The sequence below is a fragment of the Camelus ferus genome, chromosome 36 (assembly GCF_009834535.1).
Source record: "Camelus ferus isolate YT-003-E chromosome 36, BCGSAC_Cfer_1.0, whole genome shotgun sequence".
Lineage (NCBI taxonomy): Eukaryota > Metazoa > Chordata > Mammalia > Artiodactyla > Camelidae > Camelus > Camelus ferus.
Genome location: NC_045731.1, coordinates 18,253,065 through 18,279,601, shown reverse-complemented (window position 1 = coordinate 18,279,601; position 26,537 = coordinate 18,253,065). Strand labels below are relative to the sequence as shown.

The 26,537-nt window shown below is 41.1% G+C and overlaps 1 pseudogene; it reads left to right on the top strand.

The window, feature by feature from the left end:
- LOC102521274 overlaps nucleotides 1-26,537 on the top strand; it is a 65,616-nt pseudogene that overhangs the window by 26,717 nt on the left and 12,362 nt on the right.

Below are 26,537 nucleotides of genomic sequence, written 5' to 3'. Positions count from 1 at the left end.
TCCATTACCTACCAGCTGTGTGACCTTGGGCAAGTGACTTAACTTCTCTGTGCTTCAGTGCTCTCACCTATAAAACAGGGATAAGATTACCAACTTTTTGGTGAGAATTATATTCATGTCTGGCACAGAGTAATGCTAAATAAATGTTGGCTGGTGATTTTATTATTATCGCCTGAGTTTCCCAATGATCTGCGGCAAAGTGCACGCTGGGGTAAAAAGCAGCACTGAGGAACTGCCGAGGGGGTTTCTATCCTGCAAAGCCCCAGACTGTAAGGGCTCGCTCCACTGTCCTGACCACCTGCAGCACAGCCACCGGCACAAAGGCCCCGACTGCTGTTGCTGTGGCACGGGCTGACGTCTCGGGGGTGGGGGTGCTGTGCTGAGGGTTTCTCCCCACTGCGGGCCCACCAGGACCTCCCCGGGAGACGGGGCGCACTGGATGGGTGGCCACCGGCAGCCCTCAGAGGGCAGCGGGCTTCCTCGGGTGGGGCAGGCGGACCTGCCCACAGGCCGCGCGCCAACCTGGGCTGGACGCGGGTTCCGGGGGCTGAAGACGGCGACGGAGGAGCAGCGGGGACGCCGTGTGAGACGACTCCGTCCCCTCTAGGTGGGCCACGGACAGCGGCAGGTTCTGGGCCAGTGGGTGGGGCCGGCGGGGATGCCTCCTCCGCCAGGAAGCCGGCCGGGTCCGCACACTCCAGGTGGAAAGACTCATCGTCATCCAGACGGTCTCGTCCCAGACGGGCGGCCCGAGGGAGGCCGTCTCGGCTGAGACGGCCACGGTGCTGGCTGCCGCGGCCTGGCCTTCCTCCCGCTTTCCCTTCGCCCTTTCCTTATCCGGGCGCACCGCGCGCAGCGGGCCGGGGTATGGCTCTCCATCGGCCTCTCCGGGATGAGCGGGGACCAGCCCGGCAGGCCTCTTCCTGAGGCGCTGCTTCCCCGCGCGCGGGAAGCCCGCAGCTACTGCGCAGGCGCGCAGCTGCCCGCCTGTCCCACCCCGGGGTCTTTTGGAGACAGCCCCGGCCATCTTATCTTTCTTTAAAATATTCTTTTGTCTTGTCTCTTAATAAAATTGTCAGCTCCTTGAGGGCGGACCGGTGGCGTGTCCACAGTCCACGTGCGGGCAGAGCATCTTCGCCGCAATACAAGGATCTCCGAAGCCGGGCCTCGGCCGCCCTCCCAGTCTTCCGCCGCTGGGCTGTGCTGCTGGCTTTGCCCTCGGAAGCCCCAGCCAGGCCTGCACCGTGCGCCCTCTGCAGGACCACTCTGGGGTGTTTGCTGGACTGAAGGGGGAAAAGCAGTCCTCGGAAAGCAGGTATTCACTGAACGCGCACTCTGGGCGGCTTTGGTGCTGGAGAAATCATAAACAAACCAGCCCCAAACCTCTGCTCTAACCGAGCTGACGTAGTTTGCCCATTCTTATTAGGCTTTATAAATGACGAGCACCTAAAAACGTTCATTCATTCACTTGCCAGGCATGCTTCCGCATTTCTGTGTTAAAGCTTGCATTCTGGTGAGGTGAGGTTACATAACCATAAACACGATAATTTTGAACGGTGTTAAAAAAAATGTGAAGAAAGTAAAACAGGTTAATGCTTAGGGAATGATAGGCAATCGTGGTGGGGGAGGAGAGGGCACAGGGATTCTGTGCCTACATTGGACGGATTGGAAGGTGACCAGCGTAATAAATAGGTACCGCTCATTGCTAGTGTCTGGGAGATTGTAGGTAGCTAGGACGTTTAGTTCAAAGTTGCCGATGAGGGATGAAGAGGAGAAGTAATGAGAACAGTTTAGGAAGCTAATACAGTGCCCACGACAGTGGACCAGTGCCAGACAAGGTGGTGACACTTCAACATGCGTTGCATGTTTAAAACCCCCAATAATTCCTTGTGTTTCATTCATTATCTATGAACGAAGGAGGTAATTTCTAGAAAAGAAAGAGCAAGCTCATGATCAGAGAGTTAGGACTAGATGTGTAAATATTAAGAGAGCCCAGATTTAGGGCTCTGGGCACTGCACCCCCATGACTGGAAACTCCCCACGATGGTTTAGGGCAGCATCACTGTCTCAGCTCTTCAGCTCTGCCTAGTCCTTCTCCAATAAATCTTGTGTCGGATTGCAAATTCTTTTGGTATGAGTTAATGTTTGGGTTTGCCCCAATGAGAGGGAGACCCAAGTCACTCTTGTGTAACCTTTTCCAATGGACTGAGCAACGGGCTCCTACTTGTGGGCTTTAGCAATTCCATCCACTTAGGTGTGTTTTATTTATTTTTTTATCTCCATCCATATGGAACAGAGAGCGTCAGAATGACAGCTGGATTCTAGGCAGCAATTACCAGGAATTTTTGGAATACTTGTCATGAGAAGAAAGAGTAACTAGTTAATCTAGTTAATTATTTATTAAAACATTTGTTGAACACCCAGTCAGTGCCAAACAGTGGACTGGGGCTAGTGACAAAGTGGTAAGCAGGAGCATGCAGGGTCACTACCCTCATGGTGTTGTCAGTTAAGTGGGTGTAAAGGCAGAAATAAGTTGTACACAAGGGCACAGGAGCTTGTAAAGGGGGGACTAATCTGGTCTGTTAAATCTGGGAAGATTTCCCAGAGAAAACCATGCTTGTACTAGATTGCTCTAGGAGAACATTGCTGAGATGTATGTGAGATAATGGTTTGTCTATGTTTTCTTCTAGGAGATTTATTGTGTCTGGTCTTATGTTTAAGTCTTTAAGCCATTTTGAGTTTATTTTTGTGCATGGTGTGAGGGAGTGTTCTAATTTTATTGATTTATATGTGTCTGTCCAGCTTTCCCAACTCCATTTGCCGAAGAGGCTGTTTTTTCTCCGTTGTATATTTTGCCTCCTTTGTTGAAGATTAATTGATGGTAGGTGTGTGAGTTTATTTCTGGACTCTCTATTCTGTTCCATTCAATGAATATTTTAAAGAGTTGTGGATCTGAAATAATCTCCTAGGTGGGGCTTGGCTCAGATGATTGCATGTTCAAGTTTCAATGCTCTCATTGAACATAAATGAGAATAAAGATATTTTAGTTGATGCCAAGCTCATATCATCTCTGATTAGGTTGTTTGGAATTTTTTCCTCCCTCAGTAAAAGTCTGAAGGTTTGGTAGAGCAAAGGATTTGAATGCACATTAACCTAGTTTCATGTACTGGATGTATAAATACTGCTGTGTAGTTTGGGCAAATTACTGAATCTCTTTGAGGCTCAATTCCATCTTCAGTAAATATAATATAATGACACTGAGCTTTGGTGCATTGTTCAAGGAGACATGACATGCTGTATGTAGAATGTTGGCATATTGAGATACTTAGTTTCTACCCTTCCTTGTTACATTAATCATTTACAGAAGAGAAAGTAGTTTGTTGCATATTTGATGTCTCTCAATAACGGGTCTGTAGTGTTTTAGGTCTGCACTGTCCAATCCAGTAGCCTTTAGCCACATGTGACTATTGAGCACTTGAAATGTGACAGTCATGTTAAGGTGTGTGAGTGTATAACACATACTGGATTTGAAGCCTCAGAATGAAAAAAAGGGCTGTAAAACATTATATTAATAATTTTTATATTTATTACATGTTGAAATAATATTTTGAATATAGAGGGGATAATAAAGTGGCCTTTTAAAACGTGGCTATTAGAAAATTTAAAATGATTCAGGTCATTTTAACATGGCTTGTATTTTATTTTGGTTGGACTACGCTGGTCAAGACACCGTACATCTCTGGTAGAGGGAGATGAGTATGTTGAAAAATCTGTGGGTGTTGCAGTGTCCTCTCAGCAAAACCCTCTGACCCCATCCATCATAACGATATTCTTACTTCTACTACTCCTCAACACCCTCACAATGGAATCGCTCTCTCCACTCTAGATCTCTCTCTTGACTCTCATGTTTGAAAGGACAGCCACTTTCCATACATTTCCTTCTAGATATCTCATGGTACCTCAGGTTCCTCGTGTACTCACCACCACATTCTGGGGCTGCACTGCTCTCTCCATACTTCTCTCATCAAATCTCATACCACCCACTCATGCTTCCAATCAGTTATTCACTTATTCACCCATTCATTATTTATTTTAAAGTATGTCCCATGTGTCAGATACTGAGCTAGGCGTTTGGAATAGAAAGATTCATATGATAAAATGGGGTTCCCTCCCACACTGATGAAACATACAGTCTACTGGGAGCAGTAGACGTTTACACAGGGACACTGCGATAAGCAATTATATTCTTTTTTGGTTAAATCCTCCAAGAGCCAAAATTTTGGCCTCTCCCACTAGCTAACTGTACGCTTTTCATCAACGACTCTGTGGAAATTTGTCGTACGAGAGACAGGTTTGATTCATGATAAATCAGGGAGCAGATCTTGACAGTGTAAGGTCCTGGGGCTTAGAACAGTGGTCAGGATCATGATGGGTGTGATCTAAAGTCACTGGCTCCATGCTGGCCCCTCTGTCTGGAAGTCACAGTTACTGAAGATGAGAGAGAGGGTGATCAAGGAGGAAGTGAGGATTATCAGCTGCCTGCAAAATAGGCTTCTGCTGCACCATGTTTCATACAGGTACCATCCTAAAGCATTCCTCATGTCCAAGCTAGGTCTTTTCTTGGTGCAGTATAAAGAAACCATCCTGAATTTAAATTCCTGCCACTAGGTGTGTGGCCTTGGACAATTTCCTCATCTGTGAAATGGACAAGGTTCCTGAAAGGATTGTGGGAAATAACATGCTCGACACTCCTCCCCCTGAAAAATATTTTAGGATGTAGTCATGGAAACAGTATAGGACCAGGTTTTCAAGGAAGGTCTTAACTTCAAATATTCTGCCTCTTTATCCCTGTAATAATAACTTACTCATAGTTTTCAAAATATGCATACTGAGGGAGGGTTGAAAAATATGCTAACAGGAGTTGGTTTTGATTTCAGCATTGCACAAAAATCCAAAATGTTTGCTGATATTTCGTGGTTTATTTTCAGAAAGGCTCTTTTATTCTGGCAAACACTGCAAAGACCAGAACATATATATTTTTGCACAGCTAGTGAATGAAAATTCCAAAGAATCTCATATCTGTGCATTTTCCATGGGGAGGGTAGGTTGATGTAGAGTCAAGTTTTGAAATTAGAAACTGTGATATGTGTAGAAAGCAAGGATATTCTTGTTTATGTTACAGTTTTCTTTGTTACCTTCCTCCTGCCCACAAGTAATTTTCTTTTCTGCTCAGAGTTGAAGCCTGTATTCATTTTTTTTTTTTTTTGCTCATAAATCACTGGGTTTGCTTGCAAAAGACAGAGTACGCTTGATTGCTTTAGAGCATTTGCCATTGACTGACTCTGTTCATGAGTCATCAAGGTTACATTCATCTCAACTAGTGCACATTTGTGGAGACACGGTTTATAGAGAGCTGTGTACAAATCTGAACCAGTGAGAAAGCAATGAATAAAAAAAAAAAAGCACACTAGCAAGGGTGGAGCTGATTGGAAATACTGCATCCGCTGGCATCAGATGAGCTGCTAGTTCCATCCAGGGGAGATAAGTCTCACCTCCCTTCTGGCCCCTCAGAGCAGGGGAGGGAGGCCAGGAGAGTCCACTGCCTGAATCTCACAACGACGTGAGAAACCATCTCTGCTTTCTTCCGTGGTAAAGATTTCCACATGAACCCAGAAATGCTTCACCTATCGAACACTGGTGGGTAGAGGGCAGAGCAGGGTGCCTACAAGAATTTTCTGGTTAAATGAAACACATCAATTAAAATGCCAAATCTTACTCACTTTAACCATTTTGAGTAAAAGACATAACTCTAATATGAATCCTGACCCAATTCTGCTTTTTTTTTTTTATCTACTTAAGCCTCAGTTTTGTTTTGTTTTTGTTTTTGTTTCAACTAGAAAGATGGTTGATGAGAAGACTTGGTGATTCCAAGTATCTTCCAGTTTAATTATGCAGTGACTCATGGTCTCCATCCCCAGCTTCTTAATAACATTACAGTTAAACATTTTTCTTAATGATGCTGGGTCCTCATTTTGCTTATGGAAAGACTGTTCCTAATATTAGTAACAGGTAATGATCATTGGGCATTTTCCTTACAGCAGGCACTGTGTTGAGCATTAAGTATTACCTGTAATACTAAGCACAGGTCGAAGCCATCATCAGTCTACATTTTACAGCTGAAGACATTGAGGTTCATAGGCAGTAACTTCTTCAAAGTGACTCAGCTGACGAGTGGCTGAGCTCATGCAGAAGGAAGGGCTGTCGTTAGGGTGGCTGTTGTTAATCCCGGCTCCAGGTTAGAATCGCCTGAGGGGCTTTCAAAACCATACTGATGTCCAGATCTGCACCATAAATGGCTTAAAATAGAAAAGTCTGAGTGGGCAGTGTTTTCTCAAAGCCCTCAGATGACTCTAAATGACAGTCACAATGGAGCCTGCACCATTTAATACTGTGCTGGGATTTCTCTCATATGCCAGCTTCTGGACATTGGCTTAAAGAGTTAATTAACCCCTTGGAACAGCCATCTTGGCTGGAAAATAGGGGCTCTATCATCCCCACCGTGTGAGAATTACATGAGACAGTTGCCTAATGGGGTCACTTCTGAACCTGGCACTCACAGGCGCTCATCTAGTGAGCATTCCTGTCTGCCTCCTTCATCCTCTGCTGTCTGGGTTTCTGCTCACTGCTCTCTGTGGGCCTGGCTGCAGCGTTGCCCTCGCTCTCTTATTTTTGGGCCACTTCCAAGTCACTGTAGGTTGGGGAACCAGATAACCAGGAATATATATATATTCCCAGACTTTATTTTTTCTGGTTAAATGACCCATGCCATGTAAAATGACAATGTATTATTCGTTCTAACTATTTGGGGGGACAAACCTCTTCTATGAATCCAGATCCAACTCTGCATGACTTAATCTATTTAACCTCAATTTGCTCAACTGGAAATAGGGTAGATAAGCCAGTGATTTAAGTATCTTCCAATTCAATATAAAGCCACTTTGTTAAGAGAAACAGGCTCTGAGTCAGGGCTTATGAGTTTTTCTAAAATGACCTGGCTTGAATGCAGGGATTTGGCTTAGTGCAAGGCTCAGAGGCATTTTCCCCACTTCCAGGCCACAGTACATAGTCACCAAAGCCTAGCCTGTCATAGAAGAGCAGAGATCTGGTCTGACTCCTAATATTACAGATGAGAACACTGAGAGCCGGAGATAGAATGTGACCTACTCAAGGTCACCCAGTGAGCATCACCAGAGCTCGGGTTAAAAGCTACTCTCAGCAGTCCTGCACTGTTACCTGGGTGTGGTTGTTGGTTCATCTATTCATTCATTCACTCATTCATTCATTCACCCATTCATTCAACAAATGCTTACTGAAGGTCTGCTGTGTGCTGGGCTCTCTGAGAGGCATCACACTGCAGCGTGCCCAGGACAGTGTCCCTGCCCTCCTCGAGCACATGTCTGGGGGGATGAGACCAGCTGGCATCATCGCCATCTCCTTTTTGCAGCAATCTGGATTTGCAACCCTCAACTCTCTCTCTCTTTTTTTCCTTTTTACACACTTTTAGTTAAGGAATATTTGATTCAGTAATCACGTAAAAACCACAAGAGTTATTTATGCTGAAAGATGGAAACATTGATGATAGACCAGTTTTAAGGAAATTTTATTTGCATAGATACACATACACATAAATATAAAACCCATATAAAGGGTGAAAATAAGTATTTATCACATAATTTCCAAATCAAAGTTGAAAAATGTTCAACTGGCAGACAAAGATGACATTAAGACTCCAAAATTTCTAAGCCATCAATCAATAGCTAACATGAGAACCTCTTCAAATGGTTCTAAAGCTAGTAGCAGAACTCTTTATGAGACACAACATTGTACAGCTCTTCCCGGACTTTTGATGGGGCTATATCCTGAGCAAACTATCTTTAATTGAAAGTATCAGTTAAGTAGAAAATACATTTAATACACTTGGCTTACTTAGCCTAGCCTGCTTTATTGTTAATTTTAACTTTAATTTCTTTTTACTATTTTTTATTGAAGTATAGTTGATTTACATGTGTTAATTTCTAGTGTACAGCAGAGTGATTCAGTGACATATTCATTTTCATATTCTTTATCATTATAGGCTACTACGAGGTATTGAATATAGTTCCCTTGCTATACAGTAAGACCTTATTGTTTATCTATTTTATATGTAGTAGTTAGTATCTGCAAATCCCAAACCCCCAATTTATCCCCCCCACCCCCAGTAACCATAGCTTGTTTTCTATGTCTATGAGTCTGTTTCTGTTATAAGTTCATTTGTATCCCTTCTTTTTTATTTTTATTTTTTTGAGATTCCACAAATAAGTGATATCATATGGTATTTTTCTTTCTCTTTCTGGCTTACTTCACTTAGTATGATGATCTCTAGGTCCATCCATGTTGCTGTAAATGGCATTACTTCATTTGTTTTTATGGCTGAGTAGTATTCCATTGTGTGTGTATGTGTATATATATGTGTGTGTGTGTATATATGTATCTCACAACTTCTTTATCCAGTCATGATGGACACTTAGGTTGCTTCTATGTCTTGGCTATTGTAAACAATACAGCTGTGAACATTGGGGTGCATGTTTCTTTTTTCCTCCAGATATATATACGGGAGTTGGATTGCTGGATCATAGGATAAGTCTATTTTCAATTTTTTAAGGAACCTCCATACTGTTTTCTATGATGGCTGTACCAAAATACTTTCCCACCAACAGTATAGGAACTCTCAGCCCTTAAACAGAGCCATTTGACCTTCCTTGCCCACTCTTTCTCTTCCTCTTTACTTTTATTTATTCTTCTGCCTCCTTTCCTTTATTTCATCATAGCCCCACCCTTCTAGGACTAATCAGGCCTGCTGGATTCCCCTAGCTTCCCAGCAATAAATGTCCAGAGCCCTTCTAAGAATATTCCTACTCACGACTTTACAGGGTACATCTCCTGAGACATGGTTCATCTCCTGAGACATGGTTCCTTAATGGGGTACCAGGGATTGCCCTAAATAGTTTATTGGGTAAGAAAAAAACATTAGAGCTTCTTAAATAAAAATAAACCTTTTCCTCTTAAAATTTAAAATTCTAATTTTAGCATATATATAATATAATGTTATATTACATATTAGTGTGTATATAACTAGTATCTATATTGTTAGTATCTTTACATTTGTTTGTGGGGTGTGAACAAACATTATTTTACACAATCAGACACACTTGGAAACCACTGCTTAATAACATGACTTTCCAGAATCCCATCATACCCCCTGTTACATTCTGTACCTTGAGATGATACATCACAAATCTGTGCAGCAGGTTGGACTTCTTGAATATGGAAAGGTGTCCCATGTCATGCTGCAGAAGTGAACTCTGAGCCTGGAAGAGACAGAGTTGTTGTTAGAAAAGTTGGCAAGTCAAGAAGAAATTAATCTTTGCAAATCTTAAGCTCCCAAATGTTAACCACTATATATAAAAATAGATTAAAAAAAACAAATTTCTTTGGTATAGCACAGGGAACTATATTCAGTATCTTGTTTAATGAAAAAGAATATGAAAATGAATATGTGTGTGTGTATATATATATACATACACACACACATGACTGGGGCATTGTGCTGTACACCAGAAATTGACACGTTGTAACTGGCTATACTGCAGTTTAAAAAAGTGACCAAAAAATGAAGAAGAAATTAATAAATGAAACTGCAGATAGATTCAGGAGCCTATTTGAGGGAACAGTGGGTGACCTCGTCTGACCTCAAGGCCAGTTGATGTTCCATTTCCCACACATGCCGAGTTCTTTCCCACCTCTGTGACTTTGGGATGGTGCTTCTCTCAGCTTAGGATGCTCTTCTTGTCACTGTCAACATCTTCCAGTGTGGAGTGGAGAGAGGATACCTTTGAAGTCAGGCAGATTTGGGTTCTAAAACGTCTTTAACCACTTAAGAGTTGCATGACTCTTGGCAAGTTTCTCAATAGATCTGAACCCCAGTTCTTCATCTGATAAGGATTATACTCCCTTGCTCACTGGGCTGTTGTACAACTGAAATACATGTGAAATTCCTGCTTATGCTAAGCAACCAAACAAATATTTGTCTCCTTTCTTATTTCCAAAAGTCAATTTTCAAGGAATAGAGCAAGTTGGCTTTTCAAGAAAAAAAATGAATGTATAAAATCTTGGAATTAACATTGATGTTAATTTTTGATAAAACCTTCCCCAGTTGTTAGAGTTAAATGCCTCTTTCTGTTCCAACTGCACATGCTTGTTTCTTTCCTTTCTATCTGTAGTATGTTTAGATCTTTGAATGACCATCTCCCTCACAAGATGATGTGTCTCCCAAGGGCAGGGACTAGGTGCATTTCCCTTCATGTCCACAACACAGTGTTATGTTCATAGAAGGCCACCTTTGGAGATCCGTGCTTCATTCAACAAGATTTATCAAGGGCCCAGCTGCCTGCCAGTTGCTAGTTGTCATTTCTGGCAGAATCCATATGTTCTTATTCTCATGTAATAAGGTGTGGTCTCTGCTCTTCATCATCTAGTACAGTGGTAAGTGTCAGTTGGTTCAATTTTTTTGAATATTTTAAAGATAGGTATTAACTCTTCTTTAAATGTTTGAATTTATCTGTGAGGTCATCTGGTCCTGTACTTTTGTTTTTGGGGAGTTTTTGATTACTAACTCAATTTAATTACTGGTAATCAGTCTGTTCAGATATTCTGTTTCTTCCTGATTCACTCGGGAGACTGTATGTTTCTAGGAACTTACCAGTTTCTTGTAGGTCATCCATTTATCATTGTAAAATTGTTTGTAGTAATCTCTTCTGATTCTTTATATTTCTGTAGTGTCAATTGTAACTTTTCCTCTTTCTTTTATGATTTTATTTGGCTACTCTCTCTCTCTCTCTCTTTTTTTTTCTTTTCTTGATGAGTCTTGCTAAAGGTTTGTCAATTTTGCTTATTTTTCAAATATCCAGCTATTAGTTTCCTTGATCTTGTCTACTATTTAAATGCCTGTTTCATTTATTTCCACTCTGATCTTTAATATTTCCTTCCTTCTACTAATTTTGGTTTTGTTCGCTCTTTAGGTATAAGGTTAAGTTGTTCATTTAAGATTTTTCCTGTTCTCTTAGGTAGGCTTGTATCTATAAACTTTCCTTTTGGAACTGCCTCTGCTGCAGCCATAGATTTTGGAACTTTTTGTTTCCATTTTTATTTGTCTCAAGGTATTTCTTGAGCTCTTCTTTGATTTCTTTAGTGATTGGTTGCTTAGTAGCATATTGTTTATCCTCCATGTGTTTGTGTTTTTTGCAGTTTTTTTTTTCCCTTGTAGTTGATTTCTAGTCTTATTGGATTGTGATCAGAAAAGATGCTTGATATAAATTCAGTTTTCTTAAATTCACTGAAGCTTATTTTGTGGCCTAACATGTGATCTATCCTGGAGAATATTCCATACGTACTTGAAAAGTATATGTATTATGCTGTTTTTGAATGTAATGGTCTTTATATATATATAGCTATATCTTTATATATCTATATCTACATCTATATCTATATCTATATATTCCATCTGATAAAATGTGTCCTTTAAGACCAGCGATTTTTTTTAAATTGATTTCCTTGGAATTGTCTTCATGATCTGTTCATTGATGTAAGTGGGGTGTTAAAATCCCCTACTATCACTGTGTTAATGTCAGTTGCTCCCTTTATGTCTGCTAATGTTCGCTTTGTGTGTTTGGTTGCTCCAGCGTTGGGTGCATACATAATTACAAGTGTTCTATTTTTTGTTGGGTTGATCCCCTTTTCATTACGTAATGCTCTTCACTGTCTCCTGCTACACCCTTTATTTTAAACGTCTTTGTCTGGTATAAGTAGTGCTACCCGGATTTCATTTAGATTTGCATGTAATGTCTTTTCCCATCCCCTCAGTTTCAGTCTATGTGTGTCTTCAGATCTAAAATGAGTCTCTTGGAAGTAACATATACATGGGTCTTGTTTTTTTTTATCCATTCAGCTCCACTGTGTCTTTTGATTGGAGCTATAGACATGCTGGTGTGTGTGACTGGCCCCCTGTGTGAATGACTGTAAGGCCTGGCAGCAACTCTATTGACTGTTTTTGTGTGTGTGGCCAGTCCCCAAGGCAAGTGCTACTTTAGGGGTGCACTGGTGCCAGCCAAGAGTGCCTGCCAGCACTGGTGGGGCTCAGGAGCCTGCATTAGAGGGGTTCCAGTGCTGGCTAAGGGCATCCACCAGGACTGGTGGGACAGAAGGGGCTGCTTTGGAGGGGCTCCAGTGTCAGCCGAGGGTGCCCACCAAGCTTTGTGTGGTGGGATGGCTGCTTTGTATGAGTGCCATCTGGGTTGGGTCCTTAGGTGAACCCAGGGTGGTGCAAGCAGTGCTCATAAGTTAGATGGGAAGATTGAGAAATGGTGCTGCCAGCACAAGGCCTGTTAGGTAGAGGGTGAGCCAAAAATGAACAACCAAAACCCAAACTTGTGCCTGGCAGTTACTCTGTACACAGAGGAAGTTCCAACAGATCTCTGCTTTTCAGACACATAACCTAAAATTAGTTTTTTTACATATGACCCACTTGCTTTTCAAACTGCTGCCTCTGCACTGGGACTTGAAGTGAGTGAGTTTTTGTGTGCACCCTTTAAAAGCAGATTCTCGGTTTCCTTCAGTCCTCTATTTTCCCCAGATGTAAGCCCCACTAGTTTTCAAAGCCAGACATTATGAAGGCTATCTTCCTGGTGCAGGTTTCCCAGGCTGGAGTGCCCGGTGTGAGGTTTGGCACCCTTGCTCCCCACAGAGGAACTCTGAGGCTCTGACATCCCTCCTGCCTGTGGGCCACAGCACCAGAACTGTGGGTCCCAGCCAGACTGCATCTCCACCCCTCCTGCCCATCTCAGTGTGGCTTTTTCTTTTTATCTTTAGTTGTGGAAAACCTTTTCTGCTAGTCTTCAAGTCATTCTCAGTGTAGTTTCTCTATGTGTAGTTGTGTCCATGGGAGGAGGTGAGGATCTTCCTACTCGGCCATCTTGTTCTGATCTCTTATATAACTTTTTCATTATTCTTTAAATGAAAAATCTTCTTCTGAGGGCACTAGATATAATAGAAAGCATTTTAGAGGAACTGAAAATGAAGGCTAATGTGCCTAGAGTCTTTGAGTGAGGGTCAGATAGTGGTCAGAGAGTCAGAGAGTAAAAGAGGTAACAGACACAAGATCATGCTACCTTGATGGAATTTGGATTTTATTTAGGGTACAACTGGTCACCAGTGAAAAGTTTTAAGTAGCTGAGAAACATGATCTGATCTGAGATTTTCAGAGATCATTCATCTGGAGACTGTGTAGAAAGAAATTAGAGAAGAATGAAAATGGAGAAACCAGTTAGAAGCTCTTCTAGTAATCCAGGTAGGAAGTGATGATGGATGGTGTTACAGAAGTGGCAGTGGAAATGGAGAGATTGTGCAGCTGAATTTATTCTTCAAGATTTTCTCTGATCTATAAAAAAGTTCAATTTTAAAAAGGCATGTCCTTGGTCCATGTAACCATTTCCCTGTACTCCTACAATACCCAATGCTTAATCCCATCAGAACCCACATTAAGTTGAATCATATGTAATTGTCATTTTTTGGATGCCAAGTCGGTCACTATCATAAGTTTCATATGGCTTAGGGTAAGTAAACTTAATTCAGTTGAACATATGCTTTTTTAACATCTATTTTGTGCCAGCCTTGTGCTGGTTCTTACTGTGTTGTGTTGTGTCTATTTTAATCATCTGACTTTGCTGTCATACAAGGACACTTAACTAAGAGGCAAAGACCACAACTTGTATATCTGCATTTCCAATCACCTGTACAGTGACTGGCAGATTTTAGCAGGAAGAGATTATCTGTACAGAAGAAGCAAACCTGAAAAGGTTGGAGTCCTTGGCCACATCAGGAGAAAATGTGATTAAAATCAGCAAAGGTAGTGACTCTGGGATGGATTTTCTGGTTCAAAATGTCACTGTCCTTATGTTTGGTAAATGATTGCAGACTCAGAGGGAAGTGGGAAGAATAGAGAGAATTCTGTAATTCTTACCCAAACCTAAGGGGACATTGGTCTCATCCCTTTAGCTAAAGTCCTATGAATTTTTTACTTTTTACATCTAAAGTTGAAATTTAGCTGACCCTGTGGTGTGGCGCTGTGGTCTCCAAGATTGGCTCTTGCTTTGGAACCTTATTCTGAAAGAATGAGTTTGGAGTCTAGTTGAATGACAGAATAGCAATGAAAGTCTTTTATAAAATAAAGTAGACTTAGAACCTCAGGATGGGAGTATACAGCTCTGCAGAAGCAGCATATGGCTTTGTGGGGGGTGAGATTTCCTCTGCAGATCCTGTGAGGGCCACCATGACTTTGTCAGCAACCTAATACATGTAATCTTTGAACTTAATCCTTTGCACCCTGGGCCAAGTCCAAATCACGATCTCTGGTATGACAGTAAAAAAAATGGGCTCTCCTCTGACAAGTAAAATAAACACACCCAGAAGCAGCACATTTGTTTGAAATAATGATGATAATAATGGTAACAATAATAAGACATTTATTAATTACCCAATATGTGCCAGCCCTCTTCCAGACACTTCGCATGCATTGGAAAAGTTAATCCTCACAACAATCCTGTGAGACAAGTACTGAGCGCTTTCATAACTTTCCCGTATTTGCACAGCTCATAAGTAGTAGGGCTGGGAAGTCACTTATACCATGACTAATCTTCTAGCCATAGCTACACGTCACTGTGCTACCGTGAAGCTTCCTTCTCCTGTGCAGATCTTACCTTTGTTTTTGTCATATGATTTGTTTGAGAGCCTCCTCACTTTACCTAGCCTGGAAAATTCCTGGGTATGCATTAAGACCCATTTAAAGAAATATGTGATGATTTCTCTAACTTTTTTGTGTTTTCTTGGGACTTGGTACATTTTGCTATTACACTAAGTTATTATTATTCGTCTAAATGTTTGCCTCCCGTTAGTAAACTGTGATCACTGTGCTTCTTTCTTCTTCTTATCCTCGGGACCAGGACCACGTCAATGCCTAATAAATGTTTTATGAGTGGGTAATGAAAGAATGACTATAATAACTTAATTATCTGAGCAGAGCCAGAATTCAAACAGTAAGCAGCCCAAATGAATGGCCAAGCACTCATGAGCTCAAGTGCATGCATTGCCCTCAGAAAAATGTTGTTGAAGTGTGTCAAATTATCTGTCCATCATCTCTTTGTAATGGGATGGCCCTGACCTCTGATGATGTAGTCCCACTTGAGCAACCGTGTCTCTGTAATGTGATCCCTCACCTCTAAGCACAGTGGCTGATTCAGGAGAGCTACTCAGCCCTAGCTGAGCCAGTGAACTTCTTTTGGAATTGGCTATTATCTTGAACAGAGGACATGTAAATTTAAGAGCTGTTGACAATGGTAGCTTTCCACCATTTAGACTGGGAAGCCCAAAGGCTTGTCTGTAGCCAGTGGGAAAAGTAAGGAAATACCTGGGAAAAAGAGTCAAGTTTATAAATTCAGGAAGACTTCCTGGATGGAACTCTTGTAGTAGTACCCCAGTGACTGAGATCTACAGATTCCATGAGAAAATGGCCATTTATATTCTGTTCACTATTATGTCTTCAGGTCTAGCAGAGTGGGCATTTAATAATTATTTGTTCAATGAATAAATAAGCAGGGTCCTGAGAAGATGGAACACCTCAAGGCAGGGAAGGGACGGTATTACCTCGATTCTGGAAGTTCTTATATCTCATGTAGTGTTATAATTGATTGCCATAGGTGACTCCATCATTTAACTTAGAAGCTTTTGCTTTGAAAAATATTGCAGAAGTAAATTTGGGTGGATTAGATAATCATGAGTTACCTGGAGAGCTTTTCTAAACATTGTGTTCTGGGTATCAGCCTGTGGAAATTATGATTCAGTTAGTCTGAGTTGGGGTTCTACATTCTGCATTTTCCAAAAATTCCCCAGGTGACTTTTTTAGGGTTTCATGAATTCCCATACCCTGTGATTCACCCGTCTCCCAGTTCTAGTTAGACTTTTTATTGCATTAAATTTGTGTTTTAGGTAGCATTAATTTGCCTTTCACTGATTAAGTATCAAATGTATGTAAAGCATAGCACAAACTGCTTGCTCTGTTTTTAAATCTTCCTAGTAGGAAAGCAGTTGCCACCTCCCTTCAATGAATGAAAAACTAACACTTAACTTTCAGGTCAGAGGTTTCATGATACCATCTCATCAGAAGGTAAGACAAATCCCTCCACTATGTGTGAAGTCATGAATCAGTAATATGACAAGGTCAGAGAATGCGGATTTTTAAAAAACTATTTTTAACATCCCAAGTTGGAGTCATTTATCCTGACCCTTTTTGCTTGCTTTTCAGAGAGATAGGGCACAGACTTAGTTTGAGGTAAACAGGAAGCTGAAACTCTGACCATGAAGGTAAACTATGTCATTGTGAATTATGATCTTGGGTCTGTGCTTAGAGATCCTGAAAGTCATGGGACCAGTGGCTGCCTATTCAGAGGGATGGTGACTAAACTGTGATAAAGCAACCATTGATTCAGGCATCTGGGATTCTAGTCCCCATTTCTGACTAGCTGGATACATTACAAAGCCATTTCCCTCTTCTGGGTAATCCTCATGTCCCACTGAGAGATGGCATTAAAGTTGAGTTGTTCTAAAACTCAAGGCCTCTGGGATCCCAAAGAGTATGAATTAGAAATCAGAAGTTATCACTTTGCCTGATTATTTGGAGTCAAGATGTTCAAAACCACAAGCACAAAACTTGAGTACCACAATTGCATGGTAGAACTAGATAATAAGGTGGTCATCCATATGTATACATGTATTTATAAGCATTTGAATGAAAACAGAATTTTTCACAGCTTAGTTAAGAATCACTGCATCGGATAGTATCTGAGGTCCCTTCCAGCTCTTAGATAAAAAGAAGCCATGTTTGATTTCCTCGCTCTGAGAAGTTTTCAGTCTTCTTCCCTGACCATAGACAAAGTGAACTTCATTCTACTCCATCATTTATGGAGATTAAGTCTACAAATAACATGAGGTTTCATAATAAACCTGAGCACACATGTGCCAAACATCCTACTAGGCATTCTCAAATGAGACACAGGAAAGGGAGGGTGAGTGATCGCTGCTCACCATGGTCACCATGGTTTACCACTTCCTCCCCTTCTGCATGTCCCACACTCCTGTACCAGACTGCATGTGGAGTCACAGAGAGGACTCTGCCTTCGCTTGTACGCACCACCTTGTCTTTCAAGGTGGCTCCTGTTCATTCTTCAAAACTCAGTTTTTTAAGCTGCACCTTGATAAAGCTGAAACTCCTTTGCGTTCCCACTGTCCCTCGGGCACAGTGTGATTGGCTCTCTTGTTGCATCACGTTTGTGTTGTTGTCACCATTGTTGTCTCTTTCCTCCACTAGACCATCAGTTGTTTGAAGGCAGGGATCATGCCTTTTTTCATTTAGGCAGTTTTCAACCTGGCACCGACTAGTACTCAGTGTTTGATTACAGAGTGAATGAATGGCTCAGTGGATAACTAAGACCCAGAAATATTCACTGTCTGCTCTGTCATAGGTTCTCTGTGACAGAGGGGCAGGGTGGGTGGGTGGAAGGCCCCCTTACAATAACCCCCCAGCTCCCGTATCATCTTAACAGTGCCAGGCCTTGTGACTCACTTCAGCATTGTCCCTGATTGTTCTTTCTCACCCTAATTAGAAATGTCCTTAGGTCTTTAATTCCAGTTGCACTTTTTTTTTTTGATGTGCTGTTTACACTCATATCATTTGCATCATCTTTAGAGCTGATGATAATTGCAGAGTCTGCTAAAAAAAAATTCTCATGAAGGGCTAAAGGTGCTTTCTGAAGTTCTAAAAAGCTCCTCAGGTGACAAGAGAAAGACCCAAATCCCAGTTTTCTAAGAAGTGTTTGCTGCCACAAGAGGCAGTCTCATGCCTGTACGTTCAGCACGGCAGGTGATTTTCTGATTCTTGTAGCTGTTTTTACTTTTTACTGCATAACTACTAGCTTCCAAAATGTTCATTGCAATTTCTCAAGCAGTCTTAACTTGACCTTTTGCCTCGTTTTGCAGGTGAGATTCAGAATAGATAGGAACCTGCTCAGGGCCACACAGCTGGAAAGTGGCTGGAGTAGAGTTTGGCTGTGGTTGCAGCTGGTTTCATAGGGGAAGCTTTGTCTGTTTTTGGCACAGTGTCATCCTGCTATGACTCATTTTATTGGATGCCAGTTTATTGTCAAACCACATCTTAATGACCATTCATCTTCCCCCTTCAGTTTGGGCAGAGTGTTTAGGTATTTTTTTTTAACATTTTTTATTGATTTATAATCATTTTAATGTTGTGTCAAATTCCAGTGTACAGCACAATTTTTCAGTTATTCATGGACATATACACACTCATCGTCACATTTTTTTCTCTGTGAGTTATCATAACATTTTGTGTATATTTCCCTGTGCTATACAGTGTAGTCTATTCTACAATTTTGAAATCCCAGTCTATCCCTTCCCACTCTCCACCCCCCTGGTAACCACAAGTCTGTATTCTCTGTCTATGAGTCTATTTCTGTCCTTTATTTACACTTTGTTTTTGTTTGTTTGTTTTTGTTTTTGTTTTTTAGATTCCACATATGAGCGATCTCATATGGTATTTTTCTTTCTCTTTCTGGCTTACTTCACTTAGAATGACATTCTCCAGGAGCATCCATGTTGCTGCAAATGGCATTCTGTTTCCAGTTTTTATGGCTGAGTAGTATTCCATTGTATAAATATACCACATCTTCTTTATCCAGTCACCTGTTGATGGACATTTAGGCTGTTTCCATGTTTTGGCTATTGTAAATATTGCTGCTATGAACATTGTGGTGCAGGTGTCATCCTGAAGTAGATTTCCTTCTGGATACAAGCCCAGGAGTGGGATTCCTGGGTCATATGGTAAGTCTATTCCTAGTCTTTTGAGGAATCTCCACACTGTTTTCCATAGTGGCTGCACCAAACTGCATTCCCACCAGCAGTGTAGGAGGGTTCCCCTTTCTCCACAGCCTCTCCAGCATTTGTCATTTGTGGATTTTTGAATGACGGCCATTCTGACTGGTGTGAGGTGATACCTCATTGTAGTTTATAAAGGAACCTTTCTTCAATATCTGACCTCTATGGAAAGTAGTATGAAGGTTCCTCAAAAAATAAAAATTAGAACTACCACATGAACCAGCAATTCTACTCCTAGGTATATATCCAAAGAAAACAAAAACACTAATTCAAAAAAGATACATGCATGCCAATTTCCAATAGCCAAGATATAGAAGCAACCTACCTACCCATCAATAGATAGATGAATGGATTATGTATATATATGTATATATATACATAATATATATACATAAAATGGAATATTACTCAGCCATAGAAAGGAATGAAATCTTGCCATTTGCTACAATGTGGGTGGATCTAGAGGATGCTGTGTGAAGTGAAATAAGTCAGACAGAGAAGGACAAATATTGTATGATTTTACTTATGTGTGGAACCTAAAGAACAAAACAAATGAACAAACATAACTAAACAGAAACAGAGTCATGGATACAGGACACAGGCCATTGCCCAAGGGGCGGAGGGTGAGGGGAGGAGGGAAATAGGTGAAGGAGACTGAGGTACAGACTTCCAGTTACAAAACAAATGATCTGTGACATGACTTGCATAATGTGGGGAATAGAGTCAATAATAATGTGATTCTTTGGGTGGCAACAGAAGTTAAGTAGACGTACCATGGTGATCATTTCAAAATGTACAGAAGTGTTGAATCACTGTGTTGTGCACCACTCCTCCAGTTTAGAGCCAGCCCATAGAGGAGGGGTCAGAAATTGAAGAAAGATTCCTTTATAACATATCAAGCCTATTTCTTTATTTGTTTTCCTTATAACTTCTTATCATTAGCTGAACTTTCTCTAAGTTTTTATAACTTCCTCGTTTATTTGGCATTTTGTGTCCCCTTCATTATAAACCCCAGGGGAAGAGGGCATTGCCTGCTTCTATCACAGCTGAATCTCAAGGACCCAGAGACATGCCTCATGTCTGAGACACAGTTTCCAAATGAATAAATGTACCCAAGGAAAGATGCATAGAAGAGGCTCAGCTGGTTTTAGCTCCTTTTGTCTTGGGCTATGTATTTATCATGGCATTATCTCCCCATGTTAATGACCCAAATACTAGACTGGAAGCATGTACTTATTTGTTTAACCTTAACAGGGAGACTTACCTCATTGAGGTAGCATTTGGAGTAAGAATTAAATAAAATGAAAAGCCCTTAGGAAACAAAGGCCACTCTTCTGCTCCCTAGGTCAGCTTTTCACATTTAATTAGACTTCTGATGTCCGTTACAACTCCAGCCTCGTTACAATCTCCCTGTGGTTTGCTCCACTACAGATGGAAACCAACGACCGAGCCCTCTTGAAAATGTAGGCTCAGAGTGGAGGCCGCCCAACAGCTGCGTGTTCCTTGGTGTCAGATAATTGCTCATAATTCATTTGCATATCTTATCAGAGATGGAGCCTAATTATCTTCTCCTGCTGCAAAGTCTCTGGAGAAAAAGGTTAGTATCTTTTTTTCTTCCTTTTTTTATTTTCTCCTTAGGAAAAGTAATATCTTTGAACTTGATTTCACCTTGGGGAAGCAGAAGAGGAAAAAATTATATATTTTTAAATTTTCTTAGTGCAAATAGTTTTTTTTTTAAACCCTGGTTTTCTGATTTTCTAGAGAAATATTTAGAGTGGCATCAGGGAGTAAGGCCCTGAACACAGCGTGTGTGAGGTGGTATAAATTAAGTTCACTCCAATCCACGTGTTTCTTCCTCTGGACTCCTTTCCCCATGTCCAAGTGCAGTGAGACCTGTGAGAGGCTTGCCTTCATGCTAAATTTAAAATGTCTGTTATAATGTCATCTTCTATAACATTATATGCACATATATACCTGTGGGTGTATGGTTTTAGCAAAGTGAGGTGGAGAGATGTGTTATTTTCCAATCACTTTCCCTGATGTCACCAGCTTATCTGGCTAATTACAGGCCCTTCAGTAGCAAATTTTCAGGTGTTTATTATTTGGCCGATGACTTCAATTTCCCACTACACGTATAGAGACTGAATTAATGAGGTGCACAAGCTGGGAGAGTCATGTATAATATTACAAACATTATGCAAAGGAATCTTGAAAGATTCTGCTTCGCACTTAAGAGCTTAACAGAGATGTCCAAGATGTGAGTCTGGAGAGGTATATGCTTTCTGTGAGATCCATTTCAGTTCCCCTGTGTGAGTGTGTGTGAGTGCCTGTTATATTTCTTGTCTACCTGGGGTGCAAGGAAATAGAGTTTTGTGCAGGTGCTGCTTTCCTGGCTCAGGGAATTGTAGATGATCAAGTGACTCATTTCAAGGTCAGAGACTGGACTCAAACCTTGGGGTCTTCCTCAGTGTGAACCTTCTTTCCCAGCGTGAAGTAAACTGATGTCTGATAAGGCAGAGCAGGATCCACAGGATAAACCAGGCAAACCTGCGGCTTTACTGCCTTATGTTGGTAAAAGCTCAAGACAGGGAATGTGTCTTGTGCAAAATTGCATCCTCCAGTAGCATAGAGTGGGCAATCAACTGGTGGTTATTTTTTGGTATCCGTAAATAACAGCACCTTCGGTTTACAGAGCACTTTGATGTGCACCAATATCTTCTGTTTTTATTATTTCATTTAATACAAATGACAGTAGTTCAAAGTTGGGCCTATAAGGCTTATCTTACAGATCAGGAAGCTGTACTCAGAGAATTTAAGAGATTGCTCCAAGTCACAGAGCAGGTATCTGCTGGCACCAGCTCTTCTGTCTCAACTGACTCTTGTTGCTCTGCCTTACCTGTCCTCGTTTTTTTGTGGTGTTCAAAAGAAATATGAGTGAATGAATGAATGAATGGTGGCTAAGGTAATGTGCTGTGCCCTGGGATTTGAGAGGTTGGCCTGGCAAGAAGACCCCTACAGAGGATTCATCAGGATCCTCTTGGCAAATCCAGGCTGCAGGGTTGGATTGCCCATGACAAATGTAGCAGGGGGAAACCCACTTATATTGTGCTTAGATCTGCAAATTATCTGTATTGCAACATTTTTTTCTATAAGTGATTTTCTTTTTTAGTGGATCTGCTCTTGTGGGTCCATATGCTTCTCAGTAGCAGGAGCCACGGTGCTGAGTCCATCTGTTGAATGCAGTTAAATGATCATGTGTAAGAGTCCTGTCTTTTCAGGTGCCTGTTCTCCCTGCTCCTCTCCAGGTCAGCCTCTGAAGGGTTGGGGGAGGGACTGTAGAAGACTTTCTGGAGAATGAGATGGGAGGAGTCTCAGCTTCAGGTCTGGGAAGTTGTACTGTCTTCTGGCTTCCCTGGTCTCCATGGGAACCTTCCTAACCTCTCTGTTTCTCATCCTGCCACCTTCCTCAGCTAGCAGTCTCCTGGCTCATTCTCTCTCAGCCCAGGCAGGGTGCTGTGATCTTCGGTTTTCAGGGCTTAAATCTGGTCTCGTTGGTGATGATGGCCTGGGTTACGAGAAGTGCAGAGAGCCTGGAAGGCACTGGGTACTGACTGATTCAGTCCATAGATAGGGTCTGTATCCCTAAGTGTTCAAAGCAAAATGGACCTCAGACTGTTTGAAGTGTCAGGGCTAAGAGCACACCCTCTACTCACCATCCCACCATAACACATCTCTTCCCAGACTAGCTTGTGCTGAAGGAGAAATGATGAAAATTCTGCTTAGTCAAGGGATTTAGGGGGAGCAGCCAGTTCTCCTTGGAGGACTCTATTAGCATCCTAAGAAGTCATCTGAAGGAGGCCTCAGGTCAGTGGGCTCAAATCTGCAAAAAGGACTGTAAAACCTCTCTGCCTACCACATAGCTTCTCAGAATGTTCCCTGTATCGGTGAGGTGGTCTCTCTGAGTTAGGCAAGCAGTGAGGGCCTTTGGCTCCTAGGTAGTGGCTGGATATTGGTTGGGAAGGGACATCTGGTTTTGACCCAGAGTTAATGAATCTCAAAGTCTCTTGACCTACCCGAGGAAAATGCTTTGCAAATTCAGAGGTCGGGTGAATGCACTATGAGAAATTAGAGTAATTTAAATAAAAATGTATATATTGAGTGTCTATGATGTGCTGGCACTATTCTAGGCACTGGGAAAAAAATCAATGGGGTGGGCATTGAGAGTTAGGAGGGAAAAAATCAAAATATCCAACTTCATGACACTTATATTCATTATGGGTGTCAGATAATAAAATAACTAAGTGAAATGAAATAACTATGTTAACTGGAAAAAAAGCAGTAAAGGAGGATGTGGGGGAGTTGTGTTTTAAGTTGCTTTGGTCAGAAGACATCTCACTGAGGAGATGACATTTGAACAAAAACTTGAAGGAAGTGAAAAAGTGAGCCTCATGGAGATCTGGAAGAGAATTTCAGGTAGAAGGTAGGGCTGTTTTAAGTATATGGTGGAGAAATAGGAAGGAGGTCCATCGGGCTGGAAAGTAATGAGTCAGGAGAATACAGATGGAAAATGAGGTTAGAGAGATGAAGGGTTAGGGCCGTGATCATGGAAAGGGCTTCTGGTTGTATGTCAGGTGAGATGGAAGCCACCAGGATCTTGAGGAGAGTGATGTGGTCTGATTTCTTAGAGAATCACTGGGTCACTGTGCTGAGACTCTACCCCACTTCTCTAGGAGGAGAGGTGGAGGCAGGAAAACCAGTTAGGACAGGTCACAATAATCCCAGCAAAAGAGTTATTAGCAGCTTGGACCAGAGTGGTGGCAAAGAAAAAGTAAGAAATAATTGAATGTGGATGTAGTATTTTGTAGAAGAACCAGTAGTACTGATGAATGGATTTGAGGTGGGGTGGAAGAGAAGAAGGAAAATTGGGATGACTTCAAAAGTTTTGCCTTGAGTCACCAGAAAAATGGAAATACTATTAATTAATGTGTCAAAGGCTGTAGGTGGATTGGGTTAAGAGGGGAAGATCAAGGGTCTGTTTTGGGACACATTAATTTTGAGATGCCTATACAATATCCTAGAATGTTTGTTGAGTAGGTATTTGGAGTCTGTGTTAGGGAGGTCCCCTGGACATATAAATTTGGGAGTCATCCACATACAACAGTGAGATGAGATGAGAGCACCACAGGAGTGAGCGTGGACAGAAACAAAAACTCGGTAACACAGCAGAGCCCTTCCCCAGCACCCTAGACCTTTAAATCCAACTTTCTGCTCGATGTCACCACCTTGGTATCCTGCAGGCACCTCAGGCTCAATGTGTCCAAAACTCCACGCATATTCTGAGCCCTTCCAGAGCTTCCTAAGGAATCACAGTACTAGCACTTAGTTCAGTGATTTTAAAAGGTGATATTCTTGAGCTCTTATTATGTGTCTGGCATTTTGCTGAGCCCTTCACATGCATTATTTAAGTCAATCCTCACCATATCATATGGAGTAGCTGTGCTGTTTTCTTTCTATTGCAGATAAGAAAATTGAGGGTTGAAAGTTTAAATAAAGTGCCCAAGATACACAACTATCAAGTGGGAACGTTTGATGGAGAGCCCAGCTCTCTTGGATGCGGAACTTATATTCATAACCATCAAGTCACACAACATCTTAATATTCAGGAAGAATGTCTAGAGACTTTTATGGCTTCTCAAATTCATGACTTATCACAATGTTTTGGGTCCTGGGGTCCTTTGAATAATATGATACAAGCTATGAACAGTTCCTCTAGAAATATGCACATAGGCAAAGAGAGCCAACATTTTATATTCATTTCAAGGTTTCACAGGCACCTTAAAATCCATCCAGGGACTATCACCACTTAAAGATCAAAGATCTCTGCAAAAGAATTTCCACATTATGTCCCTCATATTTTCCATCATAAAGTGTAATAAACACTTACTGAAAAATTTAAGTGACTCTTAGACTTTGTTTTATTTATTTTATAGAGTATATATTCATACAGGTCATAAATCAATACCACGCACCTTATTCCAGACCTCATTCCTACCTCTAGTCCTATCGACTCCTTCTTGAATCTGCTAAAGCCTCATATTTGTAACAACTTCTGTTACTTTTCTTGAGTCTCTATGCAGAGTCTCTTTAATATAAAAATAGCCAAGAATGTATTTGCTGGTCCCCCACTCATCTCTTTCTTATATAAACATAACATAGTTTGCTGTTAGATCTTCATTTCTCTTTAATTGATACATACTGGGCATCTTTCCAGATCAATACACAGAAAGCTTCTTCATTCATTTTTTATTGCACTATATTCCATTAGTCCCACACTGATGGACACTTGGGTAGTTTCTAATACTTTCTATCACAAACAGTACTTCAGCAAATAACCAACAAAAGTAATTTTATGCACATGCAGAAATACTATCAGAGAAAGTCCCAAGAGTAGAAAAGTTAAAGAGTAATGGCATTTATAAATTTGATAACTATTACAAAGTTGCACTCCTTAGATACTGAAACCTCCTGCATACTCGCCAGCAGTGTAAGTCAGTACCTGCTCCTCTGCGGCATCCCCAGCAGCTGGCATAGTGGTACACTTCTGAATTTTTGCCAGTCACATAGGTGAGAAATATTTCTGTACAGTCTTAATATGCATTTTTCCTTTCATGAGAGGGATGAGTACCTTTCATATGTGTTAAGGCTGCATTTATATTTCATTTTCTGATAACCTTGTGTTCTCCTTTTTCATTTGGGGTTTGGTTCCTTTGGACATTAATAATTGTATAAATATGTGACTAGAATATCTATAAAGTTACTAAAAATATATTTCTAAAATTTATTCTAAGTGGCATTATCCAAGCTTCTTTTTCTTTTTCCTTTTCATTTCTTTCTTTTTTTTTTTTTTTTTTTGTTACAGCCAACACACCTGTGGTAAGTTCTCATTGTTATCTTTCAGTGCCAGGGGTTTTCTTGATGGTGGAACAAATCCAGCTTAATAATAAAGTCGGCAGCATTGTCCCCCTCTGCACCAAAGATGAGTCAGTCAGTCAGTATTAACCTGCTAAACCCAGAAGCTCATTTTAACTTGGGTATCTTTGTGTGCCAAAGCATTTTCATCTAATACATGTATGTTTTGTGTGTTGAGCATTTATCCTGGTCCATACTTCCCCACAAAGAGCCTTTTCAGCTTTTCAGTTTAGGGAAAAATAAAAAACCCAAAACCCAAAACCAATGTTGTTTCTTCAATTAAATTTACATTAAACAAGGAGAAAACAATTCTTAAAATTCTTCCACCAGCCTTTACTTGATGGTAAACCTTGTTTGACCAGGTTCACCAGCTCCTTTACCACTTACGATTTAAGAATGTGTATTTGCACATTCCTGGCTTTGTTCTGCAGTACATTCCCACCAAGAGGCTTTTGTTTCCTGTGTTTATCTTCTCA